General features: G+C 53.1%; 2 protein-coding genes across 9 annotated transcripts in view; one reads left to right on the forward strand and one right to left on the reverse strand.

The window, feature by feature from the left end:
* ANKIB1 (ankyrin repeat and IBR domain containing 1) overlaps window positions 1-10,120 on the reverse strand; it is a 220,438-nt gene extending 210,318 nt beyond the window's left edge. For both annotated transcript variants that reach the window (XR_010177583.1, XM_063921412.1), the window contains exon 1: window positions 9,772-10,120. The gene's annotated coding sequence lies outside the window, so the exon portion shown is untranslated. The remainder of the gene's footprint in view (window positions 1-9,771) is intronic.
* Window positions 10,121-10,405: 285 nt separating this feature from the next.
* Window positions 10,406-21,065, forward strand: part of KRIT1 (KRIT1 ankyrin repeat containing) — a 68,260-nt gene continuing 57,600 nt past the window's right edge. For 3 of the 7 annotated variants that reach the window (XM_063921414.1, XM_063921413.1, XM_063921417.1), the window contains exon 1: window positions 10,419-10,589. The gene's annotated coding sequence lies outside the window, so the exon portion shown is untranslated. Of the gene's footprint in view, window positions 10,590-21,065 lie in introns of all 7 variants that reach the window. The other 4 variants (XM_063921420.1, XM_063921416.1, XM_063921419.1 and 1 more) reach the window with 2 other exon arrangements.

Below are 21,065 nucleotides of genomic sequence, written 5' to 3' on the forward strand. Positions count from 1 at the left end.
TGTGTGTATAAGGTGTATATGAAACATAAATGCATTCTGTGCTTAGACTTGCGTCCCATCACCATGATATCTCATTATGGTATGCAATTATTCCAAAATACGGAAAAGTCCCATATCCGAAATACCTCTGGTCCCAAGCGTTTTGGATAAGGGATACTCAACCTGTATCTGTAGTGTCTGGCAGCAAGGCTTCTTAACGAGTTTCCTTACTGTACAGACATTCCAATAGTGACAGACGGCACTTTCTTGTTTGCACTTGTGTAGTGAACGTGTGCGGAACTAGAATTGCATTCACTACACGACCACAACCAGAGGTGATTTTCATGGAAGCCCTGCAGGGTTGACAAGCTCCTAGAAATTTTGTTTTGCTACCAAGTAAAATGTCATTGTTGGCTACACGGTAAGATGTCACCCTAACTAACCGGAGGACTCTGAGAATGATAGGTACACAGTACAGGACATACCGCCAAGATCTGAAGACGTTCGTGTCATTATGAATAAAACATCCCATATTGGGATCAACAGTACAATACGCTGCAGTTCCCTTCTCAGAGCCGAGAACCAGGCCTGGTGTTCTAGCTTCAGATCACTGAGCAGATGAGCTGACGTGAGAAGCATCTGGCTTTTGTAAAATACATACACGTGTCCCGCCAGCCAACACTGCCAAAGTGTTGTGTAGACATCCCATCTGCTCAGGTCACACAGATCCAACTACAGGTTATGATCAGCAATAACACAACACAAAGCCATTCTCTCTGTGTACACTAAGACAATACACAGGCCATTCCTTGCAAGCTAAGATGTATTTATTTTTCCAGGTGGGGCTGGAGCAGGAACGCAGGCTGTCGCTAAAATTCTGGTATACACAGAGGTTTCATTTTAGACAGAATGTAACAGACACTGATCTGAAACCATGGTTAGAATTTTAGAAGAGAGATTTAACAAACCCGTTCCTATATAGGGAATTTTAAAATCTCATTTAAAACCAAGGGACAAAGCAGTCCAGGAAAGCTTCTAATTCTGGACAACCACATACCCGTCCTATTCTACCCAACTAACATCTTCTACACAGTTCACACAAAACTTACATAAGTTATCTTTCTAGTAATGTTTTCCCTTTGCAATCGGCAAAAGGTAGCAATTATTCTCATGTATCATATATTCTAAGGACTCAATCCAACTGAGTTCATTGCTGCACGAGTAATTGCAGTTTTATGCGCCAAACTTGCGGATTATTTTTCGCAGCCCAATAGGAATGTGTACACAAATGTGAGAGTCCAGGATGAGATTGGGCCGGGAGGGGGCCGAATTGTGGTGCCATTTTTGCAACAGTAACTCGCCTCCTTCACTGGAAATAAGCATGGCACGTGTACCAACAGAATATGCCCCCATTTTATAGTTTAATAATCATATCGCCTTCAACCCAAAAATGGGCAAAAAACAACTAGCAAAACATTAGCTTATGTTCCTACTCTATGGGGTATATTTACTACAGTGCAGGTTTTTAGAAGAGGAGCTGTTGCCCATAGTAACCAATCAGATTCTAGCTAGAAGGTAGCTAGATAAATAAGCAGAATCTGATTTGTTGCTATAGGCAACCTATCCAGTTCTTAAAAGCCATATCTTAGTAAATATAGCCCTAAGAGAGGCAGATCCATCATCTCACTGAGTGCACACTCACTCCCCCAGTGGCACATTTCCACACAAAGACAGGGTAGGCCTGGAATACAGCAGGGGTCACCCAAATGCTAATAGGGTATAGCGTGTACATTTCACCAGACACAACTAGGAGCACAGGCTATTACAGTAACAGCATCATATATAGTTCAGACCCTGTCACTCACAGACAATGTACCCTTACAGCGGCACACAGTGCAGAGTCTGTCAGTTTATCACAGGAAAACAGCACCAGTACCTTCCAAGAAATACACAGACCCCCGTCCAGTGACACGCAGACACAGCGCAGACCCCCGTCCAGTGACACGCAGACACAGCGCAGACCCCCGTCCAGTGACACGCAGACACAGCGCAGACCCCCGTCCAGTGACACGCAGACACAGCGCAGACCCCCGTCCAGTGACACGCAGACACAGCGCAGACCCCCGTCCAGTGACACGCAAACACAGCTCAGACCCCCGTCCAGTGACACGCAGACACAGCTCAGACCCCCGTCCAGTGACACGCAGACACAGCGCAGACCCCCGTCCAGTGACACGCAGACACAGCGCAGACCCCCGTCCAGTGACACGCAGACACAGCGCAGACCCCCGTCCAGTGACACGGCGCAGACCCCCGTCCAGTGACACGCAGACACAGCGCAGACCCCCTTCCAGTGACACGCAGACAGCGCAGACCCCCTTCCAGTGACACGCAGACACAGCGCAGACCCCCATCCAGTGACACGCAGACACATCGCAGACCCCCTTCCCGTGACACGCAGACACAGCGCAGACCCCCATCCAGTGACACGCAGACAGCGCAGACCCCCTTCCAGTGACACGCAGACACAGCGCAGACCCCCTTCCAGTGACACGCAGACACAGCGCAGACCCCCTTCCAGTGACACGCAGACAGCGCAGACCCCCTTCCAGTGACACGCAGACACAGCGCAGACCCCCTTCCAGTGACACGCAGACACATCGCAGACCCCCTTCCCGTGACACGCAGACACAGCGCAGACCCCCATCCAGTGACACGCAGACAGCGCAGACCCCCTTCCAGTGACACGCAGACACAGCGCAGACCCCCTTCCAGTGACACGCAGACACAGCGCAGACCCCCTTCCAGTGACACGCAGACACAGCGCAGACCCCCATCCAGTGACACGCAGACACAGCGCAGACCCCCATCCAGTGACACGCAGACCTCCTTCCAGTGACACGCAGACACAGCGCAGACCCCCGTCCAGTGACACGCAGACACAGCGCAGACCCCCGTCCAGTGACACGCAGACACAGCGCAGACCCCCGTCCAGTGACACGCAGACACAGCGCAGACCCCCGTCCAGTGACACGCAGACACAGCGCAGACCCCCGTCCAGTGACACGCAGACACAGCGCAGACCCCCGTCCAGTGACACGCAGACACAGCGCAGACCCCCGTCCAGTGACACGCAGACACAGCGCAGACCCCCGTCCAGTGACACGCAGACACAGCGCAGACCCCCGTCCAGTGACACGCAGACAGCGCAGACCCCCGTCCAGTGACACGCAGTCACAGCGCAGACCCCCGTCCAGTGACACGCAGTCACAGCGCAGACCCCCTTCCAGTGACACACAGACACAGCGCAGACCTCCTTCCGGTGACACACAGACACAGCACAGACGACCATCCAGTTACACGCAGTCACAGCGCAAACCTCCCTCCAGTGACACGCAGATACAGTGTAAACCCCCTTCCAGTAACACGCAGACCCCCTTCCAGTGACACGCAGAGCACAGACCCCCTTCCAGTGACACACAGACACAGCACAGACCCCCTTTCAGTGACACGCAGACACAGCGCAGACCCCCTTCCAGTGACACGCAGACACAGCGCAGACCCCCTTCCAGTGACACGCAGACACAGCGCAGACCAACTTCCAGTGACACGCAGACACACCTCAGCCCCCTTCCATTGACGCGCAGACACAGCTCAGACCCCCTTCCAGTGACACGCAGACACAACGCAGACCAACTTCCAGTGACACGCAGACAGCGCAGACCCCCTTCCAGTGACACGCAGACACAGCTCAGACCCCCTTCCAGTGACACGCAGACACAATGCAGACCCCATCCAGTGACACGCAGACAATGCAGACCCCATCCAGTGACACGCAGACACAGCGCAGACTACCTTCCAGTGACACGCAGACACAGCTCAGACCCCCTTCCAGTGACACGCAGACACAGCTCAGACCCCCTTTCAGTGACACGCAGACACAATGCAGACCCCCATCCAGTGACACGCAGACCCCCTTCAAGTGACACGCAGACGTAGCGCAAACCCCTTCAAGTGACACACACACACAAACAGTGCAGACGACCGACCAGTTACACGCAGGCAGAGCGCAGACTCCCTTCCAGTGACACGCAGACACAGCGCAGATCCCCTTCCAGTGACACGCAGACACAGCGCAGACGACCGTCCAGTTACACGCAGACACAGCGCAGACGACCGTCCAGTTACACGCAGACACAGCGCAGACGACCGTCCAGTTACACGCAGACACAGCGCAGACCTCCTTCCAGTGACACGCAGACACAGCGCAGATGACCATCCAGTTACACGCAGACACAGCGCAGATCCCCTTCCAGTGACACGCAGACACAGCGCAGACCCCCTTCCAGTTACACGCAGACACAGCGCAGACCCCCTTCCAGTGACACACAGACATAGCGCAGATGACCGTCCAGTTACACGCAGTCACAGCGCAGACCTCCTTCCAGTGACACGTAGACACATCGTAAACCCCCTTCCAGTAACACGCAGACCCCTTCCAGTGACACGCACAGAGCACAGACCCCCTTCCAGTGACACACAGACACAGCACAGACCCCCTTCCAGTGACACACAGACATAGCGCAGATGACCGTCCAGTTACACGCAGTCACAGCGCAGACCCCCTTCCAGTGACACGTAGACACATCGTAAACCCCCTTCCAGTAACACGCAGACCCCCTTCCAGTGACACGCACAGAGCACAGACCCCCTTCCAGTGACACACAGACACAGCACAGACCCCCTTCCAGTGACACACAGACACAGCGCAGATGACCGTCCAGTTACACGCAGTCACAGCGCAGACCTCCTTCCAGTGACACGTAGACACATCGTAAACCCCCTTCCAGTAACACGCAGACCCCCTTCCAGTGACATGCACAAAGCGCAGCCACCCCTTCTAGTGACACAGCGCAGACCCCCTTCCAGTGACACGCAGACCCCCTTCCAGTGACACGATGATGTAGCGCAGACCCCCTTCCAATGACACACACACAATCTGTGCAGACGATCGTCCACTAACACGCAGACCTCCTTCCAGTGACATGCACAGAGCGCAGACCCCCTTCCAGTGACACACAGACACAGCTCAGACCCCCTTCCATTGACACGCAGACACAGCGCAGACCCCCTTCCAGTGACACGCAGACACAGCGCAGACCCCCTTCCAGTGACACGCAGACACAGCGCAGACCCCCTTCCAGTGACACGCAGACACAATGCAGACCCCATCAAGTGACACGCAGACACAGCGCAGACCACCTTCCAGTGACACACAGACACAGCTCAGACCCCCTTCCATTGACACGCAGACACAGCGCAGACACCCTTCCAGTGACACGCAGACACAGCTCAGACCCCCTTCCAGTGACACGCAGACACAATGCAGACCCCCATCCAGTGACACGCAGACCCCCTTCAAGTGACACGCAGACGTAGCGCAAACCCCTTCAAGTGACACACACACACACACACAAACAGTGCAGGCGACCGACCAGTTACACGCAGACACAGCGCAGATCCCCTTCCAGTTACACGCAGACACAGCGCAGACGACCGTCCAGTTACACGCAGACACAGCGCAGACCTCCTTCCAGTGACACGCAGACACAGCGCAGACGACCGTCCAGTTACACGCAGACACAGCGCAGACCTCCTTCCAGTGACACACAGACGACCGTCCAGTTACACGCAGACACAGCGCAGACCTCCTTCCAGTGACACGCAGACACAGCGCAGATGACCATCCAGTTACACGCAGTCACAGCGCAGACCCCCTTCCAGTTACACGCAGACACAGCGCAGATCCCCTTCCAGTGACACGCAGACACAGCGCAGACCCCCTTCCAGTTACACGCAGACACAGCGCAGACCTCCTTCCAGTTACACGCAGACACAGCGCAGACCCCCTTACAGTAACATGCAGACCTCCGCCAGTGACACGCACAGAGCACAGACCCCCTTCCAGTGACACACAGACACAGCACAGACCCCCTTCCAGTGACACACAGACATAGCGCAGATGACCGTCCAGTTACACGCAGTCACAGCGCAGACCTCCTTCCAGTGACACGTAGACACATCGTAAACCCCCTTCCAGTAACACGCACACCCCCTTCCAGTGACATGCACAGAGCGCAGCCACCCCTTCTAGTGACACAGCGCAGACCCCCTTCCAGTGACACGCAGACACAGCGCAGACCCCCTTCCAGTGACACGCAGACACAGCGCAGACCCCCTTCCAATGACACACACACAATCTGTGCAGACGATCGTCCAGTAACACGCAGACCTCCTTCCAGTGACATGCACAGAGCGCAGCCCCCCTCCAGTGACATGTAGAGCATAGCCCCCATTCCAGTGACATGTAGAGCATAGCCCCCATTCCAGTGACATGTAGAGCATAGCCCCCATTCCAGTGACATGTAGAGCATAGCCCCCATTCCAGTGACATGCACAGAGCGCAGCCCCCCTTCCAGTGACAAGCACAGAGTGCAGACCCCCTTCCAGTGACACACAGACACAGTGCAGACCCCCTTCCAGTGACACACAGACCCCCTTCAAGTGATACACAAAGAGCACAGACCCCCTTCCAGTGACACACACAAACACAAACAGTTCAGACCCCCTTTCAGGAATATAATACACACCACAGTACAGACCCCTCCAGTGACACACAACAACCACACAGTGCAGACCCTCCAGTGACAAACACACACACACAGTGCAGACCCCTCCAGCGTGACACACACACACAGTGCAGACCCCTCCAGCGTGACACACACACAAACAGTGCAGACCCCTCCAGCGTGACACATACACAAACAGTGCAGACCCCTCCAGCGTGACACACACACAAACAGTGCAGACCCCTCCAGTGTGACACACACACACACAGTGCAGACCCCTCCAGTGACACACACACAGAGTGCAGACCCCTCCAGTGACACACACACAGTGCAGACCCCTCCAGTGTGACACACACACAGTGCAGACCCCTCCAGTGTGACACACACACACATAGTGCAGACCCCTCCAGTGACACAAACACACACACACACACACACAGTGCAGACCCCTCCAGTGTGACACACACAGAGTGCAGACCCCTCCGGTGACACACACACACACACAGTGCAGGCCCCTCCATTGTAACACACACACAGTGCAGACCCCTCCAGTGACACACACACACACACACACACACACACACACACACAGTGCAGGCCCCTCCAGTGTGACACACACACACAGTGCAGGCCCCTCCAGTGTGACACACACAGAGTGCAGACCCCTCCGGTGACACACACACACAGTGCAGACCCCTCCAGTGACACACACACACACACACAGTGCAGGCCCCTCCAGTGTGACACACACACACAGTGCAGGCCCCTCCAGTGTGACACACACATACACAGTGCAGACCCTCCAGTGACACACACACACAGTGCAGACCCTCCAGTGACACACACACACACACACACAGTGCAGACCCTCCAGTGACACACACACACACACACAGTGCAGACCCCTCCAGTGACACACACACAGTGCAGACCCCTCCAGTGACACACACACAGTGCAGACCCCTCCAGTGACACACACACAGTGCAGACCCCTCCAGTGACACACACACAGTGCAGACCCCTCCAGTGACACACACACAGTGCAGACCCCTCCAGTGTGACACACACACAGAGTGCAGACCCCTCCAGTGTGACACACACACAGAGTGCAGACCCCTCCAGTGACACACACACAAACATAGTGCAGACCCCTCCAGTGACACACCCAGAGTGTAGACCCCTCCAGTGTGACACACACAGTGCAGACCCCTCCAGTGTGACACACACACAGAGTGCAGACCCCTCCAGTGACACACACACAGAGTGCAGACCCCTCCAGTGACACACACACAGAGTGCAGACCCCTCCAGTGACACACACACATAGTGCAGACCCCTCCAGTGACACACACACATAGTGCAGACCCCTCCAGTGACACACACACACACAGAGTGCAGACCCCTCCAGTGACACACACACAGAGTGCAGACCCCTCCAGTGACATACACAGTGTGCAGACCCCTCCAGTGACACACACACAGTGCAGACCCCTCCAGTGTGACGCACACACACACACACAGTGCAGACCCCTCCAGTGTGACACACACACACAGTGCAGACCCCTCCAGTGTGACACACACACAGTGCAGACCCCTCCAGTGTGACACACACACACACAGTGCAGACCCCTCCAGTGTGACACACACAGTGCAGACCCCTCCAGTGTGACACACACACACACAGTGCAGACCCCTCCAGTGTGACACACACAGTGCAGACCCCTCCAGTGTGACACACACACAGTGCAGACCCCTCCAGTGTGACACACACACAGTGCAGACCCCTCCAGTGTGACACACAGTGCAGACCCCTCCAGTGTGACACACACACACACAGTGCAGACCCCTCCAGTGTGACACACACAGTGCAGACCCCTCCAGTGTGACACACACAGTGCAGACCCCTCCAGTGTGACACACACAGTGCAGACCCCTCCAGTGTGACACACACACAGAGTGCAGACCCCTCCAGTGACACACACACAGAGTGCAGACCCCTCCAGTGACACACACACAGAGTGCAGACCCCTCCAGTGACACACACACATAGTGCAGACCCCTCCAGTGACACACACACATAGTGCAGACCCCTCCAGTGACACACACACACACAGAGTGCAGACCCCTCCAGTGACACACACACAGAGTGCAGACCCCTCCAGTGACATACACAGTGTGCAGACCCCTCCAGTGACACACACACAGTGCAGACCCCTCCAGTGTGACGCACACACACACACACAGTGCAGACCCCTCCAGTGTGACACACACACACAGTGCAGACCCCTCCAGTGTGACACACACACAGTGCAGACCCCTCCAGTGTGACACACACACACACAGTGCAGACCCCTCCAGTGTGACACACACAGTGCAGACCCCTCCAGTGTGACACACACACACACAGTGCAGACCCCTCCAGTGTGACACACACAGTGCAGACCCCTCCAGTGTGACACACACACAGTGCAGACCCCTCCAGTGTGACACACACACAGTGCAGACCCCTCCAGTGTGACACACAGTGCAGACCCCTCCAGTGTGACACACACACACACAGTGCAGACCCCTCCAGTGTGACACACACAGTGCAGACCCCTCCAGTGTGACACACACAGTGCAGACCCCTCCAGTGTGACACACACAGTGCAGACCCCTCCAGTGTGACACACACAGTGCAGACCCTCCAGTGTGACACACACACAGTGCAGACCCCTCCAGTGTGACACACACACAGTGCAGACCCCTCCAGTGTGACACACACACAGTGCAGACCCCTCCAGTGTGACACACACACAGTGCAGACCCCTCCAGTGTGACACACACACAGTGCAGACCCCTCCAGTGTGACACACACACAGTGCAGACCCCTCCAGTGTGACACACACACAGTGCAGACCCCTCCAGTGTGACACACACACAGTGCAGACCCCTCCAGTGACACACACACACAGCGCAGCCTCCTCCAGTGTGACACACACATATAGTGCAGACCCCTCCAGTGACACACACACACAGTGAAGACCCCTCCAGTGACACACACACACACACACACTGATACAAGTTGGGAGACAGTGACGGACACATGACGGGCGGCAGAGTCTGGTAATGACGGAGATCCCCGGGTACCGGGCACATAGCAGCAGCTCCCCGGACATACCCACCGCTCACTATGATGGCCGGTCCGCGGGCTGCATGTCCTCCTCACCGGCTGCGTCTCTGTCACCGCTGCTGCCCCGGTCTCATCCCTGCTTCCTCCTCCGGGGAGCACGGCCCGGCTCTCACACTGACTCCGCCAGGCCCCCAACACCCGGAACAAGTCCTGCGACCCGGAAACCTGCGCAGCCCCCTCCTCCCACACAACAGCGTACAGAACTGGGGCTACGGGACAGACGGCCGCCGCGTCTGCCTCCAGCCCCCGCCCACTCTGACCGAGCGCCCGCCCCAGTGCACCGACAGCCGCCGAGCCACGCCCCTAGCTCTTACCGACCTCCGACAGAGCTATGCCCCGCCTACATGCCTATAATCCTGCCCACAGCAGCCAGTAACTCCGCCTATCTATCCGCCCACATACACTCACCCCCCCGCCCATAGGAACTGACATCAGTAAATAAGTAGTCTAGCCCCGCCTCCATGCATACAACCCCTCCCTCCTCCTGCCGTCGTACTTATAACCACGCTTCCTGGTACAGCTCTGTAGTACACGCTTACAGCACCGAGACACGCCCCGCTCTCACGTTCTAATTGGTTTGTCGGGCTTCCAGGCCCCGCCTACAGATAATCACTCCTCCTTATTGATCAGATCCGTGCTGATCTGCCTCCTCCGCTACTCAGACTCCGCCCCTTGGCTGTCTCTGGGAAGACATGCTGGCAGATCTGGGAGAGGCTGTGAGGGGTGAGCGGTGACCACCAGTGCGGGCGCCGGGCAGGAGGGTTATCCGGGCAGGTAATCTCCAATCAGTGTCCCCGCCGTGCCCACCAGGTACCCACCCACAGCGGTTATTCCTTCCTAATTCTATGCTGTGTGTAATTGCCCCTCCCACCTCTACCTACCTGCCCCTCCTTTCCACATGATGTATCTACCTGCCCCCCCCCCCCTTCTATTACACCACCACTACCCCGCTCCCAGATGTCATACCCCATCCTGTGCTGCCTCTGACTGCCCCCACACCCCTAAACTGCCTTCCCCTCTTACTACCCACCCAGGGCAGTCATTCCTCATACTGATCTGCATTTAGCTCCCCACCTGCCCCAGGCTCCAGTGCCCTCACTGATATTACATTGAAACATAGAATTTGACAGCAGATAAGATCCACTTGGCCCATCTAGTCTGCACCTTTTTATTTTTATCATTTATGTAATCTCAGCCCTTTTTGATCCTTAGGGGGACATTTACTAAGCAGTGATAAGAGCGGAGAAGTGAGCCAGTGGAGAAGTTGCCCATGGCAACCAATCAGCACTGAAGTAACATCTATAATTTGCATACTATAAAATGATACAGAGCTGCTGATTGGTTGATGGGGCAACTTCTCCACTGGCTCACTTCTCCACTCTTATCACTGCTTAGTAAATGTCCCCCTTAGTTCTTTGTAAGGATATTACCAGCTCCAAGCAGTCATTCCCCAACTATGCTGTACCTAACTTACCCACATCCACCTGCCCTTCCAACCAGAGCCAACTTCAGCCTATTGCCCCCCCCCCCCAACCTTATTCACGTTATATCACACAGTAGTGCCCCTCATACCCCTTTCAGACTGACAAATTTCCCAGTTTATTGCACATTAACACGCATCAACCCGGGCATTTGCTCAGTGTGAAAGGGTCCTGTAAGAATATCCCGGGACGAGCGTCCTGGCATTTCATCCCAGGCCTCGACCAGGGTTGAATCCGGGATCATCCTGGGATGCGGTGCCGTGTGAACGGGGTCCCGGCACCCGTTCTCTGCATAGGAGGAAGCGGTGCTTGGCGATGATTATCTCCAAGCACAGCCTCCGGTAGAATCAGCGGTGACGTCACCAACCCAGCAATATGCCGGGTCGGGCCACAAGTCTGAAGAGGTCTCAAGCCAGGGTGGCACATTCCCGGGTGCGACCCGGCTATTGTCAGTCTGATAGGGGTATTATTCACATTATATCACACAGTAGTGCCCCTTATTCATGCTACGTCACACAGTAATGCCCCTTATTCACATTATGCCACACAAAGCCAATTTCTGTTATGTCACACAGTAGTACCTCTTATACACATTATGCTACAAAGTAGTAGTGCCCTTTATAAACACGTTATACCACACAGTAATGTACCCTACACATTATTCCACAGAGTAGTGCCCCTTACACACTGCCACACAGAAATGACCCTTACACGCCATAGGAATGTCTCTTACACATTATGCCACACAATAGGAGTGCCTCGTACACATTATGCCACACAATAGGAGTGCCTCTTACACATTATGCCACATTGCTGCAGCCACTCCTGATTGGCTGCCAGTCCATGATCACTGACTAGTTTGCATACAGCACCAGATTCGAAATGATGGAGGCGTTGTCTCTCACATGGATGTGCGCCAGCTGTACTTAGCTGGTTTGTAAAACAAAAATGTGTGCCAACTGGTGCAGAAATGCAAATATATACCGTATATACTCGAGTATAAGCCGACTTTTTCAGCACTTTTTTTTGTGCTGAAAAAGCCACCTCGGCTTATACTCGAGTCAGTGGCAGTGCAGTGTGACAGGCAGAGCAGTGTGAAGGAGGGACACGGAGGGCACAGCGCGCGCCTCTCCTGTGTCCCTCCTGCATCTCCGGCGGCAGCGGCGGGTCTATTAAAGGAAGTACCCGTTCGTGACCTCTGATCACGAACCGGCACTTCCTTTAATAGACCCGCCACGGCCGGCGGAGATGCAGGAGGGACACAGGAGAGGCGCGCGCTGTGCGCTCCGTGTCCCTCCTTCAGAAGACAGCGCAGGATCGACGGAGGGGTAAGTAACAGGCACTGGGGGAGGGGGCATATGTGGCAGCATGAGGGGCATATGTGGCAGCATGAGGGGCATATCTGGCAGCATGAGGGCATATCTGGCACTGTGGGGCATATCTGGCACTGTGGGGCATATCTGGCAGCATGAGGGCATATCTGGCAGCATGAGGGCATATCTGGCAGCATGAGGGCATATCTGGCACTGTGGGGCATATGTGGCAGCATGAGGGGCATATCTGGCACATCAGGCACTGTGGGGGCATATCTGGCACTGTGGGGGCATATCTGGCAGTATGAGGGCATATCTGGCACTGAGGGCTGTGTACGGCTAGAGCTGCATTTCCCACCCTAGGCTTATACTCGAGTCAATAAGTTTCCCCAGGTTTTTGTGGTAGAATTAGGTGCCTCGGTTTATATTCGGGTCGACTTATACTCGAGTATATACGGTAAATAAATAGGGGTGCAAACTCCTGTAGCTTTTCAAACGTATTTCTCACATAAAACTTTAAAAAAATGTTTTGAATACTCACCCCTCCGGAGTCCCGTGCCGACATCAGCAGCGCTGTTAAATCACTGGGAAAATGGTGCAGCAGCCATTTCCACAGAGTTCTGCACATGTGCAGTACAGAAATCACTGGGAAAATTACCACCGCGCCATTTTCCTGGAGATCTGCACACATGCAGTAGAGTTTGAGCCCTCTAGTGCTTCGGCTCTCAGCGCAGCCAACATAGAGGAGGGGCACGAACGGAGCAGGCTGCACACGGGCCTCCTCCTCATTTAAAGCGCCCCTGATTATAGGCGCTCCCTTACTGTAGAGTAGCTGAGCTCTTGCCAGTGAGGTGAGCGGAAGCCAGAGCAATTCCTGCTTGTTGCTGGGTGATTGTTTCCGGGGTCTGTCAGCAGAAGGGGTGCAGCAAAAGTGTTTCACCTCAACAGACCTGGCTGGTGGGGAGGATGACTGATTGCAGTGGCTGCAGCTGGCTAGACCCGCACCATGGCTAGCCTAGCACAATGTAATTTTTAAGTAAAACCAACTCAGCGGGAACGTGTCGCCCTCCAGTGGCCACTGCATAGCGGTTGTGCCGGCCCTGCCTCCAACTACCCATCCACAGCAGTCAGTCCTCATGTATACTATTCTGTATCTAATTCCCCCCCCCCCCCCCCCTCTTCTACCTACCCCTTCAGTGGCTCACTGAAATTACCAGCTCCTAGCAGCCATTCCCCATACAGTGCTGTCTGTAAATCCCCCCCCTCACCAAGCTGCCTGCCCCTCCAACTACCCGTACGCAGCAGTGTCTACTAGCCTCTCATACAACGCACAGTTGTCATTCCCCAACTGTGTATATAACTGCCCTCCCCGCTGCCCCTCCAGTACCCTCCAACTGTCTACCCACAGCAGTATTTCTCATACCATTCTGTTTCTATCCCCCCACCCTATTTACGTGCCCCTCCAGTGCCCTCACTCAAATTACCAGTACAAAGCATTATTCCCAATACTGGGGGAGATTCAAATGTTTGAAAAGTCATACCCCTTTTACACCTACGAGCACGGGTCGCAGCCGGGAACCTGACACGGGAGCTGCCCCCTGCTGCGACCCGTGCTCGGTCCCTTTCCCATCAGCAGTCACAACCCGGCTTGGTGACGCTTCTAGCTACACGGCAGGGGCGGCGCAGGGAGATCACATGATCTCCCAGCGCCGCCCATCCATACAGTGTAAACGGGAGCCGTGTCGCATCGACACGGCTCCCGTTTACACTACACCCTACCCGGATCATTCCCGTGTCCTACCCAGGTAAATAGCCGGGTAGGATTCACGGGTCACTTGATCTGGGTTGACCCTTTTCCACTTGCCAAAAACACGGGTAAATGCGCGCCCCCGTGCATTTACCCGTGTTTTTTGAGCTAGTGGAAAAGGGGTATCAGTTGGAGTCTGTTTTTTTCTATCTCATAGACATGAAAAAACAGACACCCGATCGAATTTTCAAACATTTGAATCCCCCCCCCCACACTATGATGTATCTAACTGCCCTACCCCACCTGTCCCTCCAACTACCCAACCCACAGCAATCATTCCTAATACTATTCTGTATCTAACTCTGCCCCCAGCTAACTGCCCCTCCAGTGCTCTCATTCAAAGTACCAGCACCCAGCAGTCATTCCCCATACTATGCTGTATCTAATTGCCCTACCCCACATGCCCCTCCAGTACCCCAAATACCCACCCACAGCAGTCATTCCCCATGCTATGCTGTATCTAACTGCCCTACCCCACCTGCCCCTCCAGTACCCCAATTACCCACCCACAGCAGTTATTCCCCATGCTATGCTGTATCTAACTGCTCTACCCCACCTGCCCCTCCAGTACCCCAAATACCCACCCACAGCAGTCATTCCCCATGCTATGATCTATCTAACTGCTCTGCCCCTCCAGTACCCCAAATACCCACCCACAGCAGTCATTCCTCATGCTATGCTGTATCTAACTGCCCTACCCCATCTGCCCCTCCAGTACCCCAAATACCCACCCACAGCAGTCATTCCCCATGCTATGCTGTATCTAACTGCCCTACCCCACCTGCCCCTCCAGTACCCCAAATACCCACCCACAGCAGTGATTCCCCATGCTAGGATGTATCTAACTGCTCTACCCCACCTGCCTCTCCAACTACCCACCCATAGGAGCATCTACCTACCTTAAACACTCTTATACACCACAACTACCCACACACACAAAACATGGGACGGACAGACACAAACACACACACACACAACCTCAGTGCTGTGAGGCAGTAAGCTATCCCTTGTGGCACTACAATGCTCCCATGTTTGGCTAATCTCCATAATTGGATTTGCATGCTTGCTTTTGGCAAGTCCTCTACTTTGAGTGCTGAAGGTATAGAGGCTGGTGGCAGGAGTGTGGACAAAACTCAGAAAGCTGCTGTTTTCAGAGTTTTGACCACATCCCCCACAAGTACAAAGCTCCAGGGGAGGCATTCAGGAGACCGCCTGTCGGGATCCCGGCGGTCACAATGCTGCCTCCGGAATATCGTCGAGCCAGGCTATTCTCCTTCTATGGCATACTGATCCCGGCCACCGGTAATTAGTATGTATTCCCGCTTCAGAGAGCGAAACTTACCAGAGCTTGTACCCAGTATGCAAAGCCCTAATAAAAGCCTTCTCAGTGTCCCCTGTGGCTCGTGCATTGCCCAGGTCATAAACCCAGAAGTCATATCACTGCAAAGTACGCCTCTCTTCTGGAGAGCTGTCATATGCGATTTTAATCACAGCTGTACCTGCATATTGCCGTTCTACTGTGCACGCAGTAAGTGGCGGGATGTATCGACTGCAGAATGCTGTAGCAGAGAACAATAGCTCGTAAACAGCTGTATTGCCAACGGGTGTAGTACGGCTGACCGGCGCCGAGTGGAAATAGTCCCTGTTGGTCGGCATGCCGACCATCGGGATAGTGAGCGCTCGGCATGGTGGAGGAGGTCATGTGACTGTCGGTCACCCGACCGCCGGTCACATGAATACCACCCATTGCCAACATAATGCTCCTTATACCAAGTTCTGTCATAACGTTGGAACTTTGACATATACTGTACACGTTAGTAATGACTATGTATGGGGAAATGGGGAAATAAGAACAATATAGGTACACGAGATACTATTGGCTTATTTTGTAAAGTTTTTTTGAACATTTATCTGCATGTTATTATGAAGGAATTTAAGATTACATTCAATCTGTTATCCGAATATGTTTTTTTGAGTACATTTTCAATGTGTTTTCTCTAACGTCCTAGTGGATGCTGGGGACTCCGTCAGGACCATGGGGAATAGCGGGCTCCGCAGGAGACAGGGCACATCTAAAAAGCTTTTTAGGTCACATGGTGTGTACTGGCTCCTCCCCCTATGACCCTCCTCCAAGCCTCAGTTAGGTTTTTGTGCCCGTCCGAGAAGGGTGCAAACTGGATGGCTCTCTTAAGGAGCTGTTTAGTAAAGTTTTTTTTTTTAGGTTTCTAATCAGTGATTCCTGCTGGCGACAGGATCACTGCAACGAGGGACTTAGGGGAGAGACTTGCAACTCACCTGCGTGCAGGAGGATTGAAGTTTTAGGCTACTGGACACTGAGCTCCAGAGGGAGTCGGAACACAGGTCAGCCTGGGGTTCGTCCCGGAGCCGCGCCGCCGATCCCCCTTACAGACGCTGAAGAAAGACGGCGGAACGGAGGTCCGGAAACAGGCGGCAGAAGACTTCACAGTCTTCAGAGAGGTAGCGCACAGCACTGCAGCTGTGCGCCATTGTTGCTACACGGCTCACTGACACGGTCACGGAGGGTGCAGGGCGCTGCTGGGGGCGCCCTGGGCAGCAATATAAATACCTATTTGGCAAATAAATACATCACATATAGCCATTAAGGCTATATGTATGTATTTAACCCAGGCCAGTTTTCCTAATAACCGGGAGAAAAGCCCGCCGTGAAAGGGGCGGAGCTTATTCTCCTCAGCACTCAGCGCCATTTTCCTGACCAGCTCCGCTGGTGAGGAAGGCTCCCACTCTCCCCTGCACTACAGAAACAGGGTTAAAGAGAAGGGGGGCATAAATTGGCGATATAATTATATATTAAGAGCCCATATATAGAAACAACAGCTTCTAGGGTTGTTATATACATTATGGCGCTTTTGGTGTGTGCTGGCAAACTCTCCCTCTGTCTCCCCAAAGGGCTAGTGGGTCCTGTCCTCTATCAGAGCATTCCCTGTATGTGTGTGCTGTAGGTCGGTACGTGTGTGTCGACATGTATGAGGAAAATGTTGGTGAGGAGACGGAGAAAATTGCCTGTAATGGTGATGTCACTCTCTAGGGAGTCGACACCAGAATGGATGGCTTACTTATGGAATTACGTGATAATGTCAACACGCTGCAAGCCGGTTGACGACATGAGACAGCCGGCGGACAAATTAGTATCGGTCCAGGCGTCTCAGACACCGTCAGGGGCTTGTAAAAACGCCCATTTACCTCAGTCGGTCGACAGACACTGACACGGACACTGACCCCAGTGTCGACGGTGAAGAAACAAACGTATTTTTCCTTTAGGGCCACAAGTTACATGTTAAGGGCAATGAAGGAGGTGTTACGTATTTCTGATACCACAAGTACCACAAATAAGGGTATTTTGTAGGGTGGGAATAAACTACTTGTAGTTTTGCCTGAATCAGATAAATTAAATGAAGTGTGTGATGATACGTGGGGTTCCTCCGACAGAAAGTTATGGGCGGTATACCCTTTTTCCCGCCAGTAGTAAGGGCAAGTTGGAAAACACACCTTAGGGTGGACAAGGCGCTCACACGCATATAAAAAACATGGCGTTACCGTTTCCAGATACGGCCGCCCTCAAGGAGCCAGCTGATAGGAAGCTGAAAAATATCATAACAGTATATACACACATACTGGTGTTATACTACGACCAGCAATCGCCTCAGCCTGGATGTGCAGCGCTGAGGGGGCTTGGTCGGATTTCCTGACTGAAAATTTTGATACCCTTGACAGGGACAGGATTTTATTGTCTATAGAGCATTTTAGGGATGCATTTCTATATATGTGTGATGCGCAGAGGCATATTTGCATTCTGGCATCAAAGAGTAAATGTGATGTACATATCTGCCAGACGAAGACACAACAGTGGTCAGGTGAGGCAGATTCCAGACGGCATATGGAAGTATTGCCGTATAAAGGGGCGGTCCATTGGACCTGGTGGCCATGGCAACAGCTGAAAAATCCACCTTTTGTTACCCCGAGTCACATATTGGCAGAAAAGGACACAGTCTTTTCAGTCTCAGTCCTTTCGTCCCCATACGGGCAGGCGGGCGAAGGCCAGTCATATCTGCCCAGGGGGAGAGGAAAGGGAAGAAGACTGCAGCAAGCAGCTCATTCCCAGGAACAGAAGCTCCTCACGGCTTCTGCCAAGTCCGCAGCATAACGCTGGGGCCGTACAAGCGGACTCAGGTGCGGTAGGGGGTCATCTCAAGAGTTTCAGCAACACTCGCAAGGGAACTCCGGGATCCTACATGTAATATCCCAGGTGTACATTGGAAATTCGAGACGTCTCCCCCTCACACAATTCACAGGCTGTATTCCCAGCAGGTGATAATCAAAGTACCCTTCTTAACAAGGAAGGGGGTAGTATTCCACACTATATTGTGGTACTGAAGCCAACCGGCTCGGTGAGATCTGAAATATTTGAACACTTACATACAAGCGTTCAAATCAAGATGGAGTCACTCGGAGCAGTGATAGCGAACCAGGAAGAAGGGGACGATATGATGTCACTGGATATCAGGGACGTTTACCTACAGGTCCAAATTTGCCCTTCTCACCAAGGGTACTTCAGGTTCCTGGTACAGAACTGTCACTATCAGTTCAGACGCTGCCGTTTGGATGGTCCACGGCGCCCCGGGTCTTTACCAAGGTAATGGCCGGAATGATGATTTTTCTTAAAAGAAACATGGACGCTTTCCTGATAAGGGCAAGGTCCAGAGAACAGTTGGAGGTCGGAGTAGCACTATCTTAAGTAGTTCTACGACAGCACGAGTGGATTCTAAATATTCCAAAATCGCAGCTTTTTCCGACGACACGTCTACTGTTCCTAGGGAAGATTCTGGACACAGTCCAGAAAAACGTGTTTCTCCCAGTGGAGAAAACCAGGGAGTTATCCGAGCTAATCGGGATCCTCCTAAAACCAGGAAAAGTGTCAGTGCATCATTGCACAAGAGTCCTGGTAAAAATGGTGGCTTATTACGAAGCAATTCCATTCGGCAGATTTCCCGCAAGAACTCTTCAGTGGGATCTGCTGGACAAATGGTCCGGATCGCATCCTCAGATGCATCAGCGGATAACCCTATATCCAAGGAAAAGGGTGTCTCTCCTGTGGTGATTACAGAGTGCTCATCTTCTAGAGGGCCGCAGATTCGGCATTCAGGATTGGATGCCGGTGACCACGGAGGCCAGCCTGAGAGGCTGGGGAACAGTCACACAGGGAAAAAATTTCCAGGGAAGTGTGATTAAGTCTGGAGAATTCTCTCCGCATAAATAAGCTTAGAGCAAATTTATAATGCTCTAAACTTAGCTAGACCTCTGCTTCAAGGTCAGCCGGTATTGATCCAGTGGGATAACATCACGGCAGTCGCCCACGTAAACAGAAGGGCGGCACAAGAAGCAGGAGGGCAGTGAAAACTGCAAGGATTTTTCGCTAGGCGGAAAATCATGTGATAGCACTGTCAGCAGTGTTCTTTCCGGGAGTGGACGACTGGGAAGCAGACTTCCTCAGCAGGCATGACCTCCACCCGGGAGAGTGGAAACTTCATAGGGAAGTTTTTCAACATGATTGTGGACCGTTGGCAAAGACCAAAGGTGGACATGATGGCGTCCCGCCCGAACAAAAACGGGACAGGTATTCCGCCAGGTCATGAGACCTTCAGGCGATAGCTGTGGATGTTCTGGTAACACCGTGGGTGTACCAGTCTGTGTATGTGTTCCCTCCTCTGTTTCTCATAACCAGGGTATTGAGAATTATAAGACATAGAGGAGTATGAACTATACTAGTGGCTCCGGATTGGCCAAGAGGGACTTGGTACCCGGAACTTCAAGAAATGCTCACAGAGGACTAAGGGCCTGGGGAGCTAAGAAGGGACTTGATTCAGCAAGTACCATGTCTATTCCAAGACTTACCGCGGCTGCGTTTGACGGCATGGCGGTTGAATGCCGGATCCTGAGGGGAAAAGGCATTCCATAAGAGGTCATACCTACCCTGGTCAAAGCCAGGAAGGAGGTGACCGCACAACGTCATCACCACATGTGGTGAAAATATGTTGCGTGGGTGAGGCCAGGAAGGCTCCACGACGGAAATTCAACTAGGTCGATTTCTACACTTCCTGAAAACAGGAGTGTTTTGGACCTCAAATTGGGGTTCATTAACATTTAAATTTCGGCCCTGTAGATTTTCTTCCAGAAAGAATTGACTTCAGTTCCTGAAGTCCAGATTGTAAAGGATGTATTGCATATACAGCTTTTTTGTGCCCCTAGGGGCACCGTGAGATCTCAACATAGTGTTGGGATTTCTTAAAATCATATTGGTTTGAACCGCTCAAATCTGTGGATTTGAAATATCTCACATGGAAAGTGACCATGCTGTTGACAAATATCTCACATGGGAAGTGACCATGTTGTTAGCCCTGGCCTCGGCCAGGCGATTGTCAGAATGGGCGGCTTTGTCTTACAAAAGCCCATATTAAAATTTTCCATTTGAACAGGACAGAACTGGGACTCGTCTCCAGTTTCTTCATGAAGGGGTGTCAGCGTTTTCACCTGAAACAACCTCTTGTGGTGCCTGCGGCTACTAGGGACTTGGAGGACTCCAAGTTACTAGACGGGGTCAGGGCCCTAAAAATATATATATATATATATATATATATATATATATATA

This window comes from Pseudophryne corroboree, chromosome 5 (genome assembly GCF_028390025.1).
Source record: "Pseudophryne corroboree isolate aPseCor3 chromosome 5, aPseCor3.hap2, whole genome shotgun sequence".
NCBI classification, from domain to species: Eukaryota; Metazoa; Chordata; class Amphibia; order Anura; family Myobatrachidae; genus Pseudophryne; species Pseudophryne corroboree.